At 40.9% G+C, this 18,904-nt stretch overlaps 1 protein-coding gene across 1 annotated transcript in view; it reads right to left on the bottom strand.

The window, feature by feature from the left end:
- LOC140196429 (heparan-sulfate 6-O-sulfotransferase 1-like) overlaps positions 1-18,904 on the bottom strand; it is a 346,892-nt gene that overhangs the window by 320,266 nt on the left and 7,722 nt on the right. The window lies entirely within an intron of this gene.

The following is an 18,904-nucleotide window of genomic DNA, read 5'->3' as shown; positions in this document are numbered from 1 at the left end:
TGACATACAGAAATCGAAACAAACTAAAATCTCTAACGGCGCTATTAGTGGAAGCTCGGTGACTGAAACAAAATTAAAGCAATCTGTTCTCTGCACTGCTGTACATCTACATAGAGTCAGCCATGAGAAGCCGTCTACATTAGTGGGCATGGGGAAACGATAAAAAATATAGTATAATTTAAGGTGTTTTTATAGAGGCAGGAGTACAATTAGGAAACACTAGTAACTAGTGAAGGAATTTGTAATCCTTTTTTACACACAAAATTTATGCTAAGTAATCTCTCAGCTTGAAATCTTAAAACACAGAAGAGCATAGCACAGGCCCAGGCCCTTCAAACCACAATGCTGTGCCAAACCAGCTATAAAAGTAAATTAAAGCCCCCCTCCCAAAAACTAATCCCTCCTATCTACACAATGTATATATCCCTCCATCTTCCTCACATTCATGTGCCTATCTAAATGTCTCTTAAAGGCCTCTAATGCATTTGCCTCTACCACCATACCAAGCAGCGCATTGCAGGCATCCACCACTCTGAGTAAAAAAATCTTACCCCTTATGTCCTCTTTGAACCTACCCCCCTCACCTTCAACGCAGCTTTTTTGTTTATTAACCAAAGAAGTCAAAGGATGGGGAGGTGGTGGGGGGGAGAGAGAGCAAGATGAAATTAAGTCACTGATCAGCCACAATTTTATGGAATGGCAATGTAGGTACGAGAGAGAAGCTGGTCCACTTCTGTTCCTCGTTACCACGCAGGGCATCCCAACACACTTCTGAAGTGTGGTCAGTGATGCAACGGAGGAAGCACAGCAGTCAACTTATTCACCACAGCCATGTCCACAAACAAGGAAACAAAATGACCAGTTACTTTCATTCAGGTGTTGGTCAGGGCACTGTGAAATCATTACTCCTCTTCCAAGAAAAGTGTCAATGGATTGCTCTCTTCTACTCAAGAAGACTGTTTAGGCACTCTTGTCACATATTTAAGTACAGTCTACCCTGCATTAATGCATATTTGCCCTTGTGGAAATCATAAATCACGACCAGACATTTTAAGATACAGTATGAAAATTCACTCGAGCAATTTGTGAGGAAAACAAAACTAAATAAATATTAAGATTTTAAAAAAGCAACAAACTTTGCCAATTTTGTAGTGGGAGAGTCTGTATGGGAGGTTAATGGAATCTTGTCTACCTATCCCATAGAGTTAAATGCACTTTAAGTATCAAAATATATCTCTAAAGGATGAATTAGCACCAAATCTCAGAAAGAGCAAATTATGGAGTAGAGGAGATACATAATTTGGAAAATCCTCAACTAACATGTCACTAGTCGCTAGAATGAGGTGGTGACAAGTATTGCTCTTTGTCCAATAATGTGGATGTGAAAGATCTCTTGGCAATGCTCCAAATAAAAATAATAGATTTAACCTTGCTGCCTTGGCCAATAATCTTCAACCAATATTTGAAATGCAGATTATTTTCCTATCACACAGGCTGCATTTGGGAGCTCGTTGGGTGCAATTTGGCTACCAAATTTCAAACATGACATGTTCATGTCACTGCCCGTAAAATTCTTGGACAAGTAGAAAAAAACACCCTAAATGTGGGTCTATCTTCCTCCATAGAGTGCTGTCAGGTATTCCAAGGCTTCTCAGAAAAATGGAGTTGGGCCAACAAATAAACAGAACCTCGGGGATTTCAACATGCTGATCAGAAACAGTGTCAAAATACCAATTTTTAAAGTGGCTTTTTGGATAGTGGTGACCCGGCTGGTGGCATAGCGGCATCAGTGCCGGACTGCGGGACAAAAGGTCCCGAGTTCAAATCCAGCCAGCTGGCTTTCTATCCATGCTGGGTTACGAGCTGGTGATCTCTTTGGAAACTCACCCGGCAGAAGGCAATGGCAAACCACTGCTGTAACTTGCCTCGTACACGGTTCCCCACTACACTACATCAGAGAGGCGTGGAGGGAAATCACCTGCTAACCGGAGAAACTCCAGATGTGGCGTACCTTTCCTTTTTTTGGATAGTGTCTACAACGTTACACAATTTGGAGGCGGTGGGAGAGAGGCGTGGTAGGAGTTCACTGTGATTCAGCAAGGTGGCTTTTGACCCCTGAAGATTCTGATGACAGAGAACATCAGAAATAAGCAGAGACTTTTTTGAACAAATGACCTTGTTATGGGGAAAAAGAATGTACTATGTGGTCATGTGATAAGATGATGCAACTAACCAACTGGTCAAATGTCATCTATATCGTGCAAGTAAATGTCATGAGGTTAAGGATAATGCAAAAGACAACTCAGGGCCAATGCATAATATCTCATCGCTTATTGACCCTTCTGGAACATTCTCTAAACAACAAGTTTCCTTTTCCACTGTTTCCCATCCTGTACATCCGTTGTATTTTTATAGTCAGAGGGCAGTACATCAATTCAGCTAACTAATCTTTATGTACATTCCCCATGCATGTCTAATGTTTACCCAACATGTAAATCACTTCTGCTCACTGGAACAAAAGGCAACTTAAAACCTTCAAACCCCCAACATCACCAAAGCCATGCTCTCCGCTGTCACTCAAGTCCAAGCCCATGGGTAGACATGGAAAGGAACAATTCTCTCTGTGCTGAGGGGAGTCCACAGTCAATAATGATGCTCAGGGTTGGGTAAAATATCTTTCCCTAATTAAAGGCATGAGTAAAAATATCACAAATTCATCCTCCTCCTCCTCTATGAGATTAAACCTGTCACTTGATGCAAGACCAGGGAACAGAATGAAATGCACGACAATAGTGTGTGACGCAAAGGAGGCATGGAAGAAACCAATACTCATCAGGACAGGAGCAACTATGAAATAAATAAGCTGACGTGTTCCTAAAAATGTCTAAAACTCATTTGAGTGAGTCAGCTGACAGCAATGACCATGAGAGTGAGGAAACTGAAATTGATCTTTTGGCCCTCAGATTAAGAAAAAGGCAAAGGATTTCCCATCCCTGATCAATGTCCATTGACAGTAGAGCTCATGGGAAAATCTCACCACAACAATGCTCCTTTCAGTAGCCTTTTCTGACATGTATGCAGCTGGATCAGAGATCACCGACCACAGATATGCTAAGTGTCAGAATTCGGTGTGCTCATCAGGGAGTTTAGGGTGGGGAGGATGAAGCTGTGGGCTACCAACCTGCTCCTAGTAAGGTTGCAGAAATGAATAGACAAGAATGGGGAATGTATTTGTTGCCTTTGGAGAGTTCCTCTCCCCTCTGCCTCCTGGAGGCCTGTCCTAGCAGTCCCACAGCTTCAAATGAAGCCTTTCAGCCCAGTGAATTTACACTAATCTCATTTTGTTGTCCTCCATCTTTCCATCAATTCTCCCTACATTCTACCAGTACCAATGGACTCAGGAAAAATTCACAGTAGCCAAATAGCCCACCCACTCTCCCACTTGGAGGAAGCACACATAGCCACAGAGAACATGTAAACTTCACAGAGAAAACACCTGAAGCCAGGGGTGAATCTCTCCTCTGGGAATTTACCGCAGAAACTCTTTTGACAATATCGCGGTTTCAGAGAACGGAGCAGTGTCCCAGTCAAAGGATGACCAGAGTGGAGTGCTGGGGTGGTAGCAATTCAGGCTTTGGATCAGAGTCACAGCCAGAGCAAACTGACAATCATACATAATCAAGCAACATATGTACAAGCATGCCACCTTGGGTGAGCTACCAGAAAGACACCAATGCATGCAATTGGAGGGGTGGGGGAGGGAGAGAACAATTCACCAAAGCTGCTGATAGCTCATCACAATTCAAACTATCTGCATCCATGAAGCTTCTGTTGCTTAGTATAGAATTCTTTTACAAATAATTCAGGAAATGAAAATATCCGGACCTGCCTCTTGGTTTTTTTGCACTACCTTACTTTCCATTTTTCTATTTTCTATTTATGATTTATAATCTAAATTTTTAATATTTACTATCAATTTGTAATCCAGAGAGCGGGAAGCGCAGAATCAAATATCGCTGTGATGATTGTACATTCTAGTATCAATTGTTTGACGACAATAAAGTATAAACCATTAAAAATAACATTTATTGTGGTGTTCTCCTCGACCACCACAGCTAACTGCTCAGATCCATTTAGAGCTATAGAAAAGGACAGCATAGAAACAGGCCATCTAGTCCATGCAGAACCATTTAAACTGCACCAGGGGCCACAGCCCTCCATATCACTACTGTCCATGTGCCTATCCAAACTTCTCTTAGACATTGAAATCGAGTGCACATGCACAACTGCTGGCAGCTCATTCCACACTCTCATGACCTTCTGAATGAGTAAGATTCCCCTCATGTTCCCCTTAAACTTTTCACCTTTCACCCTTAACCCATGATCTTTAGTTGTAGTCTCACCAACTACAAGAAAAATTCTTGCTTGCATTTACCCTTTCTATACTCATCATAATTTTGTATACCTCTTATCAAATCTCCCCTCAATCTTCTATATTTCAGGAATGAAGTCCTAAACTATTCAATCTTTCCTTATAACTCATTTACGAAGAGCTTATCTACCAGTGGCTTAAAAAATATTCAAAGACACTGCTTCTGTTGCCCTTTAAGGTTTTATGCCAAGATGGACAAAGTATATTGTTTGCATGTTTCTTACAGTTGTTCAATTCCAAATTCACAAACTCCAGACATGCATGGCATTGGATCTGCTGATGTAGGGTGCTCAATTCACACTCTGCATGCGTGAGCAAGATCACTATAGAAACCCAACACATATCATCTAATATAACAAGCACAAATAAACATAGTAATCACTTACATCATGTGCATCCAAATCTTCCATTCTCTTTGGGTCAACTGAGTCATTTTGAGTGTTGCTGCATATAGTTAGCAAAATGTTTATAACACACATAAAATAACAACTTATAAACATAAAAGCCTGCCAAGTAACACACACAAATTGCTGGAGACACTCAGCAAGTCAGGCAGCATCTATGGAAATGAATAAACAGTTAATGTTTCGGCTGAGACCCTTCATCAGGACTGAACCTGAAGAAAGGTCTCGGCACAAAATGTCAACTGCTTATTCATTTCCATAGATGTTGCCTGACTTGCTTAGTTCCTCCAGCAACTTGCGTGCTTTTCTTAAAATACAACTCGGAAGTATAATCCTATTGGAGGATTTCCAAAATCTAATCACCAACAGAAGCTCAATGCATGCACAGGTTTACTTGAATCTGAACTGTCCACTATTGAAGGGTAACACATGATAATTTAACAGAGTTTTGAAATCAAACCAACCCACAGAGTCAGGATTAGACATTGGCTTTGTGGGAGAAGTCAGAGAGTGGCAGTAGAGGGTTGCCCCTCTGGACGGAGGCCTGTGACTAGTGGTGTGTCTTTTGTTGTTTGTCATCTATGATTTGGATGATAATGTGGTTAACTAGATCAGCAAATTTGCAGATGACATCAAGATTATGGGTGCGGTGCACAGTTCAGAAGGCAATCAGGGCTTGCAGAGGGATCTGCATCAGCTGGGGGGGGGGAGGAAGAGATTTAAAAAAAAGGGCTGAAAAATGGCTGATGGAATTTAATGCAGACAAATGTGAGGTTTTGTTGTGCAGTAGGACTAACCACAGTAGGTCTTACACAGCAAACGGTAGGGCACTGAGGGATGAGGTAGAACAAAGAGATCTGGGAATACAGGTTCATAATTCATTGAAAGTGACGTCACATGTAGATAGGGTCATAAAGAAAGCTTTTGGCACATTGGCCCTTATAAATCTATGTATTAAGTACAGAAGATGGGATGTTATGTTGAAGTTATATAAGACATTGGTGAAGCCTAATTTGGAGTATTGTGTTTAGTTTTGGTCACCTACCTATAGGAAAGATCTAAACAAGTTTGAAGGAGTGCAGGGAAAATTTATAAAGATGTTGCTGGGTCTGGAGGACCCAAGTTATAAGGAAAGATTGTATAGATCAGGAATGTATTCTTTAGAATGTAGAAGACTAAGTGGAGATTTGATAGATATACAAAATTATGAGGGGTATAGATAGGGTAAGTATAAGCAGGCTTCCCCCCCCCCCCCAATACTGAATTTGGGTGGAACTACAACCACAGGTCATGGGTTAAAGGTGAAAGGTGAGAAGTTTAAGGGGAACATGAGAAGAAACTTCTTCACTCAAAGGGTCGTGAAAGAGTGGAATGAGCTGCCACCACAAATGGTACATGTGAGCTCGACTTCTACATTTAAGAGAAGTTTGGATAGGTACATGGATAGTTGCGATATGGAGGACAAAGGTCCCGATGCAGGTCAATGGGAGTAGGCAGTTTAAATGGTTTCAGCATGGACTAGTTGTGCCAAAGGGCCTGTTTCTGTGCCGTACTATGACTCTGAATCTGCAAAATTCACACCAAATTGAATGTTGATAATTTCATAAGAAGTTCCACCCTACAGCTGCAAGGGGCAGGGTGGTACTTGTTACAAAATGATCAACAAGAGACTGGCACAAACTTACATTATGTTTGCCAACCTCATCTGGTCACCAGCTCTGAGAAAAAGTTCTTCACTTGCTTTTAAATCTTCAATGCATATTGAAGACAGTCTAGCGAAAGATAAATCAGAAGGCTTTTCTGTTTCTTCTCACTAAAGTTCCATGACAGATGGCTCTATAACCGAGTTTATTTAGCTGGCCCACTGACATACAGTAATGGTCATTTGAATTTCACGATAGTCAAGAGGATTCCAGTTCAGTGTTCAAAGTTCATCGTAAAATTTATTATCAGAGTACATACATGTCACCACATACAATCCTGAGATTCCTTTTCTGCGGGCACACTTAGCAAATCTATAGAACAGTAACTAAACAGGATCAATGAACAACAAACTGTGCAAATGTAAATATAAATAATTAGCATTAAATAATGAGAACATGAAATAACCAGATAAAGAGTCCTCAAAGTGAAACCATCAGTTATGGGAACACCAGAAATAGAATGAGTGCAGTTATCTTTTTTGTTCAAAAGCCTGATGGTTGAGGGGTAGTAACTGTTCTTGAACCTGGTGGTGTGAGTCCTGAGGAAGCTGAGATGGCAGCAGCAAGAAAGCAGCATGGCCTGGGTGGTGAAGATCTTTGATGATGGACGCTGTTTCTCTATGGCAACGTTTCACGTAGATGTGCTCAATAGTTGGGAGGGCTTTACCCATGATGTACCAAGGCTGAATCCTCCGCCTTTTGTAGTAGGATTTTCCTCTCAAAGTCATTAGTGTTCCCATACCAGGCTGCAATGCAGCCAGTCAGCAGACTTTCCACCACACATCTATAGAGGTTTGCCAAGGTTTTTGATGACATGCTGAATCTCCGCAGACTCCTGAGAAAGTAAAGATGCTGTCATGTTTTCTTCAGAATTATATTTATATGATGGGTCTAGGACAGGTCCTCTGAAATAGTGACACCCAGGAATTTAAAGTTATTGACCCTCTCCACCTCTGATCCTCTGAAGATTACTTGGCTCATGGACCTCTAGTTTCCCTCTCCTGAAGTCTACAATCAGTTCCTTGGTCTTACTGACATTGAGTGAGCCGTTGGTCTTATTATACCACTCAGGTAAATTTTCAATCTCCCTCCTGTATACTGATTCATCACTACCTTTGATACAGCCCTCAACAGTGGTGTGATCAGCAAACTTGCATGTGGTGTTGCAGCTGTACTGAGCCACACAGTTATAAGTGTAAAACAGGGGGCTAAGCACACATCCCTGTGTTGCTCTCGTGCTGATGGAGATTGTGGAGGAGATGTTTTTGCTAATCCGAACCGACTAGGGTCTCCAATTGGGGAAATCCAAGATCCAATTCCACAGTGGGGTATTGGGGCCCAGGTCTTGGGAGTTCACTGATTAGTTTTGAGGGGATGATGGTATTAAATGCTGAGTTGCAATCCATTTTGAAAGAGTTAATTCTGATGCATATACCAGAACCTGTGAATGGCACAAGATCAAAAACTGACAAGACAAAGATGAACACTGTGACCTCCTGATGGAGCATGACCATCTGTCCCATTCGCCTGTTCTTTCCCCATGCCCCTGAAAAGTTATTCTGCAAGTAGTTTCACATCCAATCACATCCTTGGCGGTGACACACGAAACTGCAGCTGCTGTAATCTGAAGTGACAATCGACTGCAGAAACTCTGTGCGTCAAGCAACATCTGTGGGAGGAAAGCAACTTCCAGCCTTTCTGGTTTCAATCTGAAACAACAATTTCTCTTCTCCGGCAGATGCTACTCAACCAGCAGGTTGCTTGTTTTTTTTTGCGACGGTGCTGTGCAGAACTTGTAAATTGTGTTTGGAAGTGCGGGAAGGGGCGATGCAGAAAAGTTGCTCTAGGTTACGACATCCTCCTCCAGATAAGCTAACCATAATAATCTGGATGATTTGCTTCTGTATACCAGTTCAACCTGTGTAGCTATACAAGTTCAACTGCAACTACCCTCTTATAAACTCAACTAATATCTGGGTTGAGGACAAGGGCAGGTTACACGTTCCTCCTGTTTGTAACTGGGTGAGTTTCCTCCAAATCCTCTGGTTTCTTTCCAAATCATGAAAACATGTGTGGGGGTGCCTTCTTCTCATTGTTACCAATGAGGTACAGGAGCCTGAATGCACACACTCAACAATTCAGGAACAGTCTTTCCCCCATTCTTCCATCCAATTTCTGAATGGACATTGAACCCATGAACACTACCTCACTACTTGTTTTTTGCACTAATTATTTAATTTAATTTTTTTCATATATGTATACTTACTGTAATTTCGGTCTTTATTATGGATTGCAATGCACTGCTGCTGCCAAAAACAACAAATTGCACGACATATGCCAGTGATATTAAACCTGATTCCAATTAGCTATTGTAAATTGTCCCAAATGTGTAGGTGCATGTTAGAATGTGGGGAGAATAAAACAGGGTTAATGTAACTGGGTGCACAATGGCGAGTACAAACCCAATGGGCCAAAGAGCCTGTGACTCTGCCGTACCGTGCCACGTCACGATTGACGTTTCTCAGAAACATTAATTTCCTGTAGAGCTACTATTAGTCTGCTGAATGCTCTCCACTGCTTTTCCATAAATCTGCAGCAACGAATGGAATTGCCTTTGGTGGCACATTTCATTTCTTAACAGAGAAAACCATTCAGACAAGCAATGAACCTTTATCAAGCCTTCATGGACTAAATCTACTGGAGCCCCTCCATGTAAAAATAAGACATGAAGAAGTATTGAAGAAAACAGGATTTCTTCATAAGCTCTGAACCTACACTGTTAGAACAAAAGAATGTTTTAGTTTCAGCATACAACTGATATGGTCAAAATGCCTATAAAAATGCAGTATCTGCACTTCCTTGCTCAGACAAATCAATAACTTGTTTAATCTCAGGACAGGAAATTGGCCAATAAAACACAACCAGAAAATTTGAGAAAGAATTTTCTCTGCACTGGGTGAAGTTATAACCTTGTCCACTGAGATGAAGGTAGCTCACCAGCTATCAGATTTGAAGTAAACAAAAAAAAACAGTGAAAGCACTTGGGAAGTAAACAAGGCAAAGGGTGTTCTTGCTGTGATGGTGTCACAGAGAAAGAAGATACTGGAGTACATTGTGCACTTGGAAAGGTCTAATCTAATGAAGCAGCCTGCTCCGGGCTTTCCTTCAACCTTTTCAAACTTGTACAAGTTCTTACGATTATTTCCACCAAAGCAATTTCTTTACCTTAACCTAAAAGCATTCCTCTCTCCATGTACGATTCTTGGCATCACTTTTCGTCTTGTGTGTCCATCTTAGTGGACTCTATTGTTCTGAGAGAGTGAGAGTCCTGAGAGACTTGACGATCCATGAACATGGATTATCAAAATGGCTTGGGAGAGAAGTAAGAAAAGTGATCAACAAACTTAAAGGAATGCTATCCTTCATAAATGGAGGACTGAATATAGGGAAAATGAAGCTATTTCACAGCACATCCTTGCTAGAAAACCAACACAATACAATGAACAGTTAAGAGTACCATGTCTTGAAAAGGACATATTGGGAAACAGCTAAGGTATGGTTCTGTCAGGATGATACCTAGTTTCCAACAAGGATGACTTACACTGGAGTTTAAGAAGGTAGATATATGAATGCGCAGAGAATGGAGGGATAATGCATTATGTACAAGGATAAATGATTTAGTTTAATTTGGCATTGTGTTGGGCAGAGACTGCCTGAAGAGCCTGTTCTGTACTATGTAGTTCTATGTAAATACATTAACACCATCTTTAAAATGAAGAGGCAGACAGAAAGAATTCACTCCCATTGATGGGAAATCTAGTGTTAATGTTAAGTTTAAAATTAGAACCAGGCTTTTCAGAAGTGGTTGGGAAACATTTGGAAACACCTACCCTGACAACCTCCTGCTTTCTTCCACAAATGCTAGTTCAATTGTTAGCTTTAAATCTGATACTGATAGCTGGCATATTAACTGAAGGTACCAGGGATAGAAGAGACAGACATGTGGACCAGTTACATATTGATGATGACCTCACTAAATATAGGATGTGCATAATACACGACATGCATTAAAAGTTTTATGGACTCTCCTCTATTCTTACGTCCAATTACATGCCTGTTAGCACTGGCTAGCACCCAAAATGAGATACGCAAAGCCGGCATGGATATTACGTCTCTCTCATGGCCCAAACTGGTTTTGAGCACGACTCCCTCTATTTATTGAATCCTTCTAATTTCCCTTCTGGCAAAATTGGTGAGGGGGTGGAGCAGCTTGAAAGAGACACCTAAAATTGACATTTTAAACAGTTATATAAAAAAATAAATCCGCAAGCAGAATTCCATACCCCACTCACTCATTATTTCAAGCTCACAACAAAACAGACCCTCTCCAAGAATAATCTCAAATTAATTATTTCTCATGATATAACGATGCAGTTCCCCAGCTCTCTCAGTCACCCTACAGACAGCACTGTCTATGAACGCCAAGCTCGACATCACAATCTTTGAAGGATCTCATCCTTTCAGCTTTGGATACAGCATGTAAAGTATGAACCTTGGTCCCTTGACCTCTGTTTCTTCACTCACAACAAAAGGCTGGATTTGAAGCCTGTGACCTTGCCATTTTGCTCGTGCGACACTTTGCATGCACACAGCAGCTTGCCTGGATCACCACTGACGCTTTCCTTTCAGCTACTTCACATTAACATGTCCCCACAGTTTTTCAGCCTGATACATTCAAACTGACAGCTTGGGGCAACTTTAAAAGAAACATTTCACTACTGATGTTTTCCAGTCACATTTGTGTTGTTTGTAAAACTATTAAAATCACAGGCTACAAATGAACTACTGCATTCCTGATTCACTAGGATCCATTTATGAAATCAAACCACTTTCTTCACAACTTCCACAGTTATGGCCACACAACAGGGGCAGCTGCAGCTCAGTCAATAGCGCAAGGTATTTTCCGATTTAGAATGAGCTTGCAGGCCAACTCCACCTCACTTCCTTTACACAGTACCACAAGCCCAAGAGCAAACCCCTCCAATGCTGTGGAACAGGCAAATCCTCTCTGTGACTACCCCCTGAGAGTAATTCATGGCTAAGTTGAAGACAAACTACACTATAGTTCCCCCCCCCAAAGAGAGAAGGTGCACAGCTGTTGAACATTTCCAGAGAACACAATAAATTGACATAAAAATTTTAGTGTTAATTAAATCAATCAGTAGAGTTCTTTTTTACATCAGTGATCATCAGATCTAGAAGGGGATTTGAAAATGGTTGCCATCAACACTGTAACAACTTCCATTTATGCATTGATTTTAATGCAAAAGATGAGCTCCAAAAATTTTAAACACAATGAAAACATTCCAAAACTCTTGCAGGAAGGTTATACAACAAAATGAAAGGCACCAAAGTGACGCAAGATAAGCAATAGCTTGCCCAGATACAAAGCTTTAAGCTGTGCCTTAATGGAGGAACGATAGTTGAGAGGTGAAAGGCTTCAGAGAGGGATTTAATAGCCAGAATGACAACTGTTAGTGTTGGACAATGAAGTGCAGAACTGCTCAGGATGTCTACACTGAACAAGATCAGATGTACTGGATGGTTTTAAAAAGAGATCATTGCAAAGGAAAGGACTGAGGTAACTAGAGGATTTGAAAACAAAGATAAGAATTTTAAAATCTAGTTACTGCTTAACAGAGGAAAAGTATGGATCGGATGAGGGGAGATGGATTAACAGGAGTTGAAGGAAGTCAGGACATAGAAAAGAGTTTTGGATGACCTCCACTTTATGAAATCTAGAACAAGGGGAGCATTAGAAGAGTTTGTTCTACAAATAATAAAGGCATTGAGGAGCTTATTGTTTTCCCAGCAGCGGCTCAGCTGAGCCATTGTAGAAATGTCGAAGTCGAAGTCTGGGATACTGCATTCAAAACACAGCCCTACAGCAACTATAGCACAAATAGGACTGGTGGGCTGGTCAGGTTCAGACAGTTGCCATGAGGATGTATTCAGTGGTTAGAAGGCAGAACTTCAGAATAATTACTTGGAAATTTCTGCTAATCCAGCATCAAATGTTGAACAAACAATAAGACTCAGAAGACCAACAAGAAAGATGGTGAATGGGTAAATTTGTGCGACATCATGAGAATTTTGGAAACCAGATGATGTTATCGAGGGATGCCCTGAGTGTATGCGTGTGGTAAAATATGGAAAGGGTACGTACATGGAGAATAAAATTAGTTTCCTGTAAATGGGTGCTTGGTGATCACAGTGGTTACAGTGGCTGAGAGCCTGTTTGCTTATTGTATGATTCTCTGTGCCCACAACTCAATGAGACCAGGGCCTAGAAACAATTATTGGAAATTCTTTGGCTGCTGGATAGGAAAGACTGGCACTGGGCAACTGAAGGCCCATCTAGCTGAACCAGGATGGAGAAAGATTGGAGGACAATGCTATGTGCAGACAGATTTGGAAGGACAAGGTGGGAGCGATTACTTTAGACACGTTCACATAAGATAGTTACATGGATCAATGTTATTTTGGTATTGTGACAGGGAGGAAATTTGACTTTGGGATTCAAACAACAGTCGCAGGCTAGCACATATTCAGGAAGTCACAACATGTTCAAAGACAAGAGAAGAGGGGATGTTGAGCAGGTGGTTGCCAATATAGAAGGGCACACAATGAACACAAAATGAGAGATGATAGCAAAGATGAAAGTAACTGCATCAGTGAACAAAAGGCAGGAATTACTGAGTGGACAGTAGTCCATTTGGAATCTGGTTGAAAGAGCAAGGAGCATGTCTCATGCTCTCAAGTGTCACCTTGTGGATGAGCAGGAAATATGACAAAGATGCTTGTTCAATACAAAAACTTGGAGGCTCTGCTGGAGAAGGAAGTCATTCATAAATTTGATTTGGTCAATTTAGGGAAGAAGCAGTAGAGAAAATGAGTGCAATCTCACTGATAAGGAATTCCTTGAGCTCCTTGCACTTGTGATTGAAGGTGAGAACAGATAAGAAGAGGGACTGATTTAAGAAGATGATTTGCAATGGAGAAAAATTACAAAAGGATAACATTAGATTTCATGACGATACTGAAATATTGAGTACTGGTTAAATCGTAAAACTTACTAGCACCAACAGACTTTTAGACCAGAGTGTGAGCACTACAATAACAGTGTCAGTGATTACATTGGGGAGTTTAAAACACATCAACTTTCTGATAAAGTGGTTATGGAAAGACAACATTTAATTAGAAGTGCCACATGAAACTAAGGCAATTGTAAGTTGAATTGCATCTTCAAATATTTACAAGCAGAGTCACTTTATTTTAAGAAACTGTTCAGGGACAACCATTGGATCCATCAAGTTCATACTCCCTCTCCAGAGAGCTAGTCTGTCAGGTCCATTTTCCCGATTTCTCATGGACCTACAAGCTTATCACGCTGAGATACCCAGCCACCTGCCTTTTAAAAATGTGCCTTCGCTTCCACCACACTCACAGGCTTCAGGTTCAAGATCTTTGCTCCTCGGTGCACATACAAAAAAAATGCTCTCTACACCGCCGCATCCTTGCACTGGCACTCACCTACATCAGTCTTAAATCTATGCCCCCTAATCTTTATACGCTATTCTAACAGAAATACATTTTCTTTGCCCACTTTATATAAATCTGTCATAATTCTTACACCTCCAATAAATCTTCCCTCAATCTCTGCTGTTTCAGGGAGAACTGCGCCAGCTTTATCAAACGAACCACGTTGCTAAATTCCCTTATCCCTGGAACCATTCTGGCACCTCGCAGCCTCTCAAGGATGCACGTCATTCCACCATTGAGAAGATTCGAGTCAGAAATAATAATCTGGTTGTGCTAAGCGGAGAAAAACCTTCAGCAAACATTCTTCTACGAAAGCCCACCACACAACTCAAAGGTAATTCAAACTAGAATTTAAAAGGTATTCTGGAATCAGCACTGCTCACACTTCCGTTGAGATTTGAAGTGTGGAGTGCTGGATTTACTGAAGTACTTCTCTTTCTACAGGAAATACTAAATGAGTTAAAGAAAGGACTTTCATTCATTTCATAACCTCTGGATGTCCCAAAGCACTTTACAGATAATGAAATACATTTAACATGTTGTCTCTATTGCAAGAGAGAGGAATGCTTTACATACTGGAGCCTAGCCAGTAAAAATAGTGAGCCCTCAAAACTCATTAGAATATGCATGCTCCCTGCAGATTTTTTTTTGCTGAAACATTGCTTAACCATTATTTCAGCTTAATGGTTGTTCCAAGCAGGAATGTTGGCCCAGCAGTCTCAAACTTCAACATGAGCAGAACCTGAGATAGAGTATCCCTTCCTCTGTACTATGGAAGTTAGTACTGATTTACAGGGCTGATTCCTGGAATGAGAGATTGCATGATAAAAATTAAGCGTCTCGTAATGTTATTGAAACATCTATGATTCTGAGAGGAATTGAGAGACTAACAGCTAACAGCCCTCTTCCTCAAGCTGGGATCATCCATGAGAAGGAGATTAGTTTCAAGGAATTGGTGTTTTTTTAAAAAAAAATGTGCTGTAAATCTTTACATTTCGCTGCCTTGGTAGAACACCAAGGAACCTGCACATTCAGGGCTGAAACACACACACCTTTGGCCATAAATACGATCAAGGCAAAGGGACAAAATGTGGTATTGGTACTGGCTTATCATTGTCACATGACATCTAAAAAAAGACAAACTTCTACAGCTGTGTGCTGGAGAGTATATTGACTGGATGTATCACAGCATGCTATGGAAACACCAATGCCTTTGAACGGAAAATCCTACAAAAAGTAGTGGATATGGTCCAGTCCATCATGGGTAAAGCCCTCCCAACCATTCAGCACATCTACATGAAATGATGTTGCAGGAAAGTAGCATCCATCATCAGGGACATCCACCACCCAGGACATGCTCTCTTCTCACTGCTGCCATCAGGAAGAAGATAGAAGAGCCTCAGACTCGCACCACTAGGTTCAGGAACAGTTATTATCCCTCAGCCATCAGGCTCTTGAACCAAAGGAGATAACTTCACTCAAACTTATCATTGAAATATTCCCACAGCCTATGGACTCACTTTCAAGGACTCTTCATCTAATGTTCTCGATATTTATTGTTTCTTCTTTTTGCATTTCCAGTTTGTTGTCTTCTGCACTCCAGCTGAACATCCTAGTTGGGCAGTCTTTCATTGATTCTGTTATAGTTATTATTCTACAGATTTATTGAGTCTTCCCAGAAAAAAAATGAATCACAGGGTTGTGTATGGTGACATATATGTACTTTGATAAGAAAATTTACTTTGAACAAGACACAGTAGAAAGGTTAATTTGTGTGCCATTCAGGCAGATCAAGCCATGTACAAATATATCGAGGTCATAAAAAGAAAACAAAATGCGGAATATAGCCTTGCAGCTACAATGAAAGAGCAATGCAGGATGACAAATAAAGTGCAAGAACCGTGATGTGTTACACGAGTAGATCAAGAATTCATCTTTAACTTATGAGAGGTCTGTTCCAGAGTCTGATAGCAGTGGGATAGAAACCATCCTAGAGACTGATGGTATGTGCCCTCAAGTTTTTGAATGGGAGAAGGGAGAAGAGAGAAGAGAGAAGGGTCTGACAGAGAGGAATACTTGATTATGTTAGCCGCTTTCCCCCCGCAGCAGGGTGTAGACTGAATCAAAGGAGGAGAGGCTGGTTTACATGGTGAAGTAGGCTGCCTTCACAACTCTATAATTTCTGTGCAGGTTCAGCCAGGATCTTAATGAAGGATGCAATGAGCTTGAGGGGCTCTCTGACCGACTCATATTTCTATTGGTTCTTAAATTCTGAAAACGAAACGCACTCAACCATGCAGGTTGCCACATAGTGGTTCTGAGCCAGAGCTCTGAGGAACAGCCTAAAATAATGGTCAACACCACTGCAAAAGGCAGCAAAGCCTTTACTAAAAACAACAGCAGTAGTGCACATCTCCATTTCTGTTGTGGTGAAGCACTATTTATTCCAGACTGCTTGCAGTATTACAGAATACACTACATCGCCTCATCAAGTGGCTACTTGTGAGAAGAGCCTACAAAATGTGGAAAAACAGCCATGCTTTAAAAGCAGTGCTCAGTAAAATAAGTCAGCCATTACTGAAGTGGCTATTACCATATCACCTTCTTAACAGGGAAGTAAACATGCATTATAGAAACAATACAGGCCCTTCGGCCCACAAAGCTGTGCCGTACATGTCCTTACCTTAGAAATTACCTAGGGTTACCCATAGCACTCTATTTTTCTAAGCTCCATGTACCTATCCAGGAGTCTCTTCAAAGATCCTATCGTATCCGTCCAGACCACCGTCACCAGCAGCCCATTCCACGCACTCACCACTCTCTGTATTAAAAAAAAATTACCCCTGACATCTCCTCCGTACCTACTTCCAAGCATCTTAAAAATGTGCCCTCCTGTGCAAGCCATTTCAGCCCTGGGAAAAAGCCTCTGACTATCCACACGATCAATGCCTCTCATCATCTTATGCGACGTGAAATTTGTTAACTTAGTTCAATGCAATACATAATTTTCATCATTAGAGAAATGTGGGAAAAATAACAATATGCTTGATAACAACACGTTACAATTACTAACTCATGAAAGTGAAGATGATGAAAGGATCTATTATTTACCTAAAACATGGGGGAAAAGAACTGTCAATGTTTCGGAGTCGAAATCCTGCACTAGGGTTACTCTCGGTTCCTGAAACTGCCACAAGCAAGGAGAGACCAAAAGGACAGACTTACAAAATAATCTGATTTCAGATATATTCTCAAAAATCTTGTTTTCATTTGTTGATTTTTTTATTGTTTTGCCTTCAGAATGGATGCCCAAATTACAGCTTCTGATTTATGAGCAGAGATTCTTCCGCAATGAAGAGCATGGAATTGTTACATATGGAAAGAGCTGTTATTAATACCATCACTTCATTGATGATTCAAATTTCATATTAACTCTCCGCCAGTTGGCCTTGAGATACGAGACTTACTCTAAGCACAAATGGACTGCTGCTCACTCACCACACTGAGGAATTAAACAGGATTTTGCTGCTTTTCCAATGAAATGATGAACTCCCAGCCTACCAAAGTGGATGCAAAAGAACCCATGAAACCAAACAGAGCCCATTTGTGTACGCACGCATGCTTGCCATTATATCCAAAAGCTATTTGGATAAGTACACGGTTGAGAAATGTTTAATGGTCTTGGGGACTAAACATAGGCAAATGGACTATGTGGGCATTTTGGTCAGCATTGATGAGTGGGCCAAAGGGCCTCTTTCTATTAGTCTACAACAATGAGGAGGAATGTCTTGATTTTCAGGGTTACAGTTATCCCACATTCATTCGTACTGAAACAGAATAAATGTACATTTATTCCACTTTATGGAAACTTGCCATGCAGCTTTAGCATGAACCTTAAGGCACCACCTTCAACATAGAATATTGCTCACAAAGACAGGGTTGCCTACAAAGGCTCGATGGTGCCAAGGTGGGCTGAGTTTAGTAGCACCTCAGAATTATTCCATTTTTCTTCATTCTGAATAGCAAGAGTCCAAACTTAAATGCATGCTAAATGATTGCATACCAGGGAAGCTCCCAACTTCCCCTTGAGAATTTTTGCCACAAGAAGACTCCATTTTCTTTGAGAGAAGTTAGGTAGATTTTCACATGAAATTATGTCAGTGACACAAATAGCAGCATTATCCCAAGGATTAGTTAATTGTTGTTACCTCTGCAACATCATAAAAATAATTGCAGGTAATGTTATAACTATTGCTGAAATTAGTAATTTGTTACACAGATGTAATTCCAATGCCTTGGTCCAGTAACCTAGGACAACCTAGGAGAGCCAAAAATAACATCACTCAGCAGTTGACCTTGGCAAAAGCTTTACTTCTGGTCCACAACCAACTTCAGGCACAGGTATAGCATGATTAAATAAGAGAATGGTTTTATCCTATTCACTTCCAGCAAGCTAATGGCTTTAAAAACCAGTGATAATATTGCTGACCAACCATGGTAGTCAATCAGTAATAGTACTGCAAACCTAAATACAAAAGGAAAACACAGTAATGGAGTGCTTAGGACACCATAAGCCCAAAGTCACAGGTTCAGTTCCCTATGTCTTATATATCTCAAGAGCAAAACTTTCTGTACCCAGTCGCACTTGCTTGGACAGCACAATTCATCATCGCCAACAGCAAGAGCTCCACACCCAGGGATGCTTCACTCTGCTGTTCAGATGTCTCAGATTGCTCTCCACAGCCACTAACCAATGATTAAAA

The sequence above is a fragment of the Mobula birostris genome, chromosome 4 (assembly GCF_030028105.1).
Source record: "Mobula birostris isolate sMobBir1 chromosome 4, sMobBir1.hap1, whole genome shotgun sequence".
In the NCBI taxonomy this organism is placed as follows: domain Eukaryota; kingdom Metazoa; phylum Chordata; class Chondrichthyes; order Myliobatiformes; family Myliobatidae; genus Mobula; species Mobula birostris.
Note: the sequence above shows the minus strand (reverse complement) of the source record. Positions and strands in the feature narration are given on the sequence as shown.